The sequence below is a fragment of the Salvelinus sp. IW2-2015 genome, linkage group LG22 (genome assembly GCF_002910315.2).
Source record: "Salvelinus sp. IW2-2015 linkage group LG22, ASM291031v2, whole genome shotgun sequence".
Lineage (NCBI taxonomy): Eukaryota > Metazoa > Chordata > Actinopteri > Salmoniformes > Salmonidae > Salvelinus > Salvelinus sp. IW2-2015.
In genome coordinates, this window is record NC_036862.1 from 30,160,050 (window position 1) to 30,166,633 (window position 6,584).

The window sequence follows — 6,584 nt, forward strand, 5'->3', positions numbered from 1 at the left end:
CACACACACACACACACACACATACATACATACAGTACACACACATATACACACACACTGTAGTACACACACTCAGTATACTTCGTGTACATGTTGGCTCGTGTTCAGGGCTGGATTCCCTACTGCAGGGACTTAATGCTCCCTAACTAACAGAAGAGCCAATGTTAGTCCTTAGAGTCAAAGTTGCTGTCTGACAGAAGTCTGGTCCCTACAGACTGACGCCTCGGCCGTTTGTCTGACTGACACAGAGTTGGTTCCCAATGACAGGTAGAGACTGAAGATACAGCAATCCTCTGTCACTGCTAATGTGCTTGACTGGACTAATCAATAGCACTGTACAGTATGTGAGCACCTTATAAGAGAGGCTGTTCAATTAATGGGAGTGGATGGGAGTGCTACTGCCTGGAGCAAAGAGAGGTCTCCCTCCCTGCCTCCCTCGTATTAATACTGGAGCTCCTGACATCTGCAGGAATAATCAGTTTAATTTATGTAATCTGCTTTAGGCCATTAGACACCAGTCAAAACGTTGGGAAAAATGTGGTCTAAATCAGATTGGAGATGACTAAACTGTAGGCCTTTTCTCTAATCTAGCTCTTTGAAGGGAATATGAATTCCAAATTCAACCAACACTTAATTGATAAAAAGAAGAAGAAATAGAGTTGTATTATAGCTGATTATTAGGGTTAATGTGATAGTGTTTAATAATTTGGTATAGATCCTCTTGTGATGATATTGTGATGTGAGTGATAATTTTGTATTGGCTGCTGCCTAGCAGAGGGCTCACTATGCATCATCCAAATGTCGGGGAGGGAGGGGGATGCTATCGCCCAACACCCTTCTGCTCTCCAGAGAATTCTAAAGTGTTTCATAATTAATAAAGAAATGGCTCGTGACTGGTTGCACCATTACTGTGGCTCGACTAATCATAATCAAGATGCTACTGATTAACCTGGAGTGCTCCTTTGAAAACAAGCTCTTGCAACGTTGGTAAAAACAACCAGATGCACATTAAAACACAATTACGTTCTTTATGATTTATTTGGGCTATTGAGTCTAATGACGTCTGTGAAAACATGCAGCGATTAGATAGCATTAGTGAGACAACCACAGTCTGGACTTGCTTCACTGGTCAAACAGATAGAGCTTAGAACACCACAGCGCAACCAAGGACTCATCATGGGGAACTGATCATGAAACTGTAGACATGTACACCAATTCCACATTCTGCTACTGCGGGAAGCAGGAGCTTTGAGATCATACGGCCCACATCCCTCTTGTCCCAATCTGACACACAAATAAACAAAACACCACAAGAAGTTCAGAACAAAAACATATTTTGTGATCTGAATGCTTACTCTAACGCCAGATGTCTATGCAAACAACTCTTCAATAGAAGCAGATCTAAAAACGTTGTCTACTGTGCCCTAAAAATAGCTCAGCGTAAGTGCAGAGTGAAAGCAGTGCTGCCTAAACCACTGACAGCATGTTAAACAACCTTCTAGTGGAAAGCTCTGAACTACACAGGACAGACGCTTTAATTGTGTTTCTCCAGTCTGATTGGGTGGAACTTAAAATGGAGCACTAGTTGCTATAACAACTCACAGTACAGTGTAGTGGTAGGGGAGTGGGCTGACCGACAAAAGCAGAGCTCATTGTAGAGAACTGAGGCGGCTTCAGTCATGGCATAGCAGCATACTGATGTGTTGGTATCATTATTTGTTATCAAAATAAAGAAAGTCGCACACTCCATGTATAATCTCCCAGCAATTTAATGGGTATTTACCAACTTTTCGGCATCACTGTGCCTTCGTCAGGGTCAGTGATGCCGAAACGTTGGTAAATACCCATTAAATTGCTGGGAGATTATACATGGAGTGTGCGACTTTCTTTATTTTGACAGTTTATAGTTTATTCGCCGTTAGTCAGCACCTCCACACAAACTATTATTCTGGGTGTGTGCCAGCTCATGTTTTTTATTTATTTTTTATTTGGTATCATTATTTGTACCATAAGCAAAGCTCCCTCCAAGACATGCAAAATAACATCAATAAAACAGTGCTAATGACTTAATCTAACATGAAGGGCATCTGGACACTGTCAGGGAGGTAATCCACAATGTATTCACCACCAGGCAGACAAGACAGACAGACAAGCTGTCATGTTAATACCAGCCTGACAGAGACAGAGAGACCGGAGGGCAAACTCATCTTTCGCTCTCGTCATCTTCATGATTAAAGACTTAATCCTTGCAAGCCTCCCCCTTTTTCCTCCAAACATAACAATGGTCATTATGGCCAAAAAGTTATATTTTTGTTTCATCAGACCAGAGGACATTTCTCCAAAAAGTACGATCTTTGTCCCCATGTGCAGTTGCAAACCGTAGTCTGGCTTTTTTATGGTGGTTTTGGAGCAGTGGCTTCTTCCTTGCTGAGCGGCCTTTGAAGTTATGGCGATATAGGACTCGTTTTACTGTAGATATAGATACTTTTGTACCTGTTTCCTCCAGCATCTTCACAAGGTATTTTGCTGTTGTTCAGGGATTGCGTACTATTGTTTGTACAGATGAACGTGGTACCTTCAGGCATTTGGAAATTGCTCCCAAGGATGAACCAGACTTGTGGATGTCTACAATTTTTTTTCTGAGGTCTTGGCTGATTTCTTTTGATTTTCCCATGATGTCAAGCATCATGAGTTTGATGGTAGGCCTTGAAATACATCCACAGGTAAACCTCCAATTGACTCAAATGATGTCAGTTAGCCTATCAGAAGCTTCTAAAGCCATGACATAATTTTCTGGAATTTTCCAAGCTGTTTAAAGGCACAGTCAACTTAGTGTATGTAAACTTCTGACCCACTGGAATTGTGATACAGTGAAATAATCTGTCTGTAAACAATTGTTGGAAAAATTACTTGTGTCATGCACAAAGTAGATGTCCTAACCGACTGTTCCTTTCCTGTTTTATCACAGCAGGCAACTTGTCTCCCCTCTACAGAAGACTCTCGCCCCCACCTCCTCCTCTCCCCTCACTCTTCTTCTCTCCCTCACTTCTCCTTTCCTCTCCTACATTTTCCTTCCTCCTCCCCTCTCCTTTCACTCCTTTCCAACTCCTTTCCTCTCACTTTTCTACTGTCCCCCTTTCATATGCAGGGGCTAGGGTAGGCTAATTGATTGATTATCAAGAAGCATAACTTGTGTGTCACAAATGTCATATTCCTTTCACGTTGGTCTTCCAAAAATATATTCAGTAGGCAGTAGCCTATTTCCGCGTTATAGCCCTTGTCTCCACTAATCTGCATCGGATGCACTCATAAATGTGCTGCTCGTGCTACTCACATAATATTTCAGAGAAATCAAGGTATGGTACTGCATGCATTTAATCACATGCTGGCAGTCAAACAACCAATAGGCCTTATACTGCGCGGATCTAGTTCTGGTAGGGCGGCAGGTAGCCTAGCGTTTAGCGTATTGGGACAGTACCGAAAGGTTTGAATACCCAGCTGATAAGGTGTAAAATCTGTCGCCCTTGAWCAAGGCATGTAAACCCAAATTCTCTCCAGAGGTGCCATACTACTATGGCTGACCCTGTAAAACAACACACTGCACCTATCCGGTGTGTGACAATAAAACAAATAAAAAACACACCACAGTACGAATGAAATCGGACCGAGACCACCCTTTTTGAGTGAACCACGGTATGCTGTTTAGTGTGCTCCCGAGTGCAGATAGAACCGAACTGAGGGGGAAAACACACCAGATTTAGGAAAAACCGGTCCAAAACAATTTGGTGTGAAAGTCCCTAAGAAGGAAGACAAACAGAAACAGAGCACATCTAATTCACACCATTAAAGCAGTAAAAACATGTAACGCCAGAAGGGGATGGTAGAATCAGCCTAGCAAAACATTCATCCCTCCCTCGTTCTGCTGGAGAAACTGATTATGTACTGAGAGAACGGTCCATTCAACTGGAGCGGACTGAATTAGCAGGAGCAGAGAAGGCAGAGTCTCCCTCATAGCAAAGAGGCTGGTAGGCCTGGACTCAACAGTGATTCCAACAGGTCCTAGTTGGTGAGAAAACATTTAATACTGGATGTGTCCGTAATGAATATGTACATAGCACCCTCCCTAGCTAGCCCCACCTCCCCAGCCCACCTGCCCTCCCAGCCCATCAGCTGGACCAGCCCCAGAGAGAAACAGCAGCCTCACCTACTCACTGCCTCCTCAGCTCTCTGTCTAAGGGGGAGCATCCTTTGATCTCCCAGCCAACTGGCTCTCTCCTGTTAGGAGCCCACTCCTCTACTCCTCTCTGTAAACTGAGATCAAGAAGCATGGTTTAGCTGGAAAACCACCAGATGCAACAGCTAGAGAGAGAGCCTGAGCCTGTATCAGCAGAATCACTTTGAAATCACGGGTCAGAACTTCATTTCCCATTGAAGTCTGTCTGATGTTGTACCTCCCTATTGCTTTCCATTACATTTCATCACCCTAAATCTCCATGGAAACAATATGATTTCTTACAATACCAGGTAGTGCTCTTGAGGTCAAAGACTTATTTTTCAAGGATACAACATAATGTGCTTCGCAGGACTCCGGGCAAATAGAGGGGATTGAGTGCCAAATATGAAGGCCTAAGATGTGTAAAAGCTAGTCAGATGTTGGCTACAACCSTACTGTGTTGGCACTGGCAGTGTCATTAAACGTCATGGCAAAGATTAGTGTTTACTCATACGGCTGTAGTCTCTGTGGCATTGTCATTATGATGTGTAGGTGGTAACAGCCATAGTGAACCAGGTGAGACCGAGACAGTGCAGTGAGCCTGGGCCTAATAACACTTTCATGGGGAACTGATGGAGACTGTTGAAGAAAAGCCTCAGTAGATTCAGTTCGTATTTCAATGGAGTCCACCTCAGAGTGAGCACGGAGTCAATGAGCCATGAGAAACATGCTAATTACAGTTTTTACTTCATATGATCTGGGTGTGAGTCATTTTAACACGGCATTGCCTTCTCTTCAGCACGGGGCTGACTGGGGCCTCTGCTATACGTCTTATGATAGGAGATACAACTATGGCGTACCATCTACCATGATAGTGGACAGGATGAGCAGGTTAGGATATTAATGAAAGTCAGTCACTAAGTGTAGACTAATGAGGAGTAATCATAGACATTATATGTTTGCACCAACATGTTGTGAATCATGACACGGTGTGAATCATTCAGAAGCACAGCTTTGTTTATTTATAGGTAGTAGGTACCTGAAACAAGCTGGTAGTCTTTTATTAAAAGCTAAAGAACACCCTGGAAAAAAACATGCTCCAGACCTGCACACAAACTAGCCAGCAATGGGTGGTTCCTCTTGACATTTCTACCTTAATTCAGCACTAGGCCAATAATAATAAACGAGACATTTTGAGGCCGAGGCTAGTGCACTGAATTAGAGGAGTAAGCGTTTCTCACTTTTCAGTGGATTAAGTGCATTCCCTGACAAAGATTGTATTTGATTGCGAAAAGCAGCAATGAAGCAAACCTTGAAATAGTACTACAGAATCCTTGAGATGTTGTTGCCACGATGGAAACTGAGGAAGAATAATAAACATAGCTGAGCATCAGTGAAAGCAGTTGGAGTTCATAAGAAAGTGAAAAACCCAGAGGTTACTGAGGTTCCTGTCAGCGCACTTCCTTTGGTTTCTGTTAAAAACACTTGCCTCTGATAGTCCAAATTTGAGATTTTTGGTTCCAACCGCCATGTCTGTGAGATGCAGAGTGGGTGAACGGATGATCTCTGCATGTGTGGTTCCCACCGTGAAGCATGGAGGAGGTGTGATGGTGTGGGGGTGCTTTGCTGGTAACACTGTTGGTGATTTATTTAGAATTCAAGGCACACTTAAACAGCAAGGCTACCACAGTATTCTGCAGCTATACACCACCCCATCTGCATTGCGCTTAGTTGGACTATCATTTGTTATTCAAGAGGACAATGTCCCGACACACATCCAGGCTGTGTAAGGGCTATTTGACCAAGAAGGAAAGTGATGGAGTGCTGCATCAGATGACTTAGCCTCCACAATCACCCGACCTTAACCCATTTGAGATGGTTTGAGATGAGTTGGACTGCAGAGTGAAGGAAAAGCAGCCAACAAGTGCTCAGCATATGTGGGAACTTCTTCAAGACTGTTGGAAAAGCATTCCAGGTGAAGCTGATTGAGAGAATGCCAAGAGTGTGCAAAGTTGTCAAGGCAAAGGGTGGCTACTTTGAACAATCTCAAATATAACATATATTTTGATTTGTTTAACACTTTTGTGGTTACTACATGATTCCATGTGTGTTATTTCATAGTTGTGATGTCTTCACAATTATTYTACAATGTAGAAAATAGTACAAATAAAGAAACCTACTCATTCAAGGGGTTGTGTCCAAACTTTTGACTGATACTGTATACATACAGTGGGGAGAACAAGTATTTGATACACTGCCGATTTTGCAGGTTTTAATACTTACAAAGCATGTAGAGGTCTGTAATTTTTATCATAGGTACACTTCAACTGTGAGAGACGGAATCTAAAACAAAAATCCAGAAAATCACATT

General features: G+C 42.8%; 1 pseudogene; it reads right to left on the bottom strand.

The window, feature by feature from the left end:
• The window catches only part of LOC111949863 (seizure protein 6 homolog), a 162,142-nt pseudogene that overhangs the window by 128,451 nt on the left and 27,107 nt on the right, over window positions 1-6,584 (bottom strand).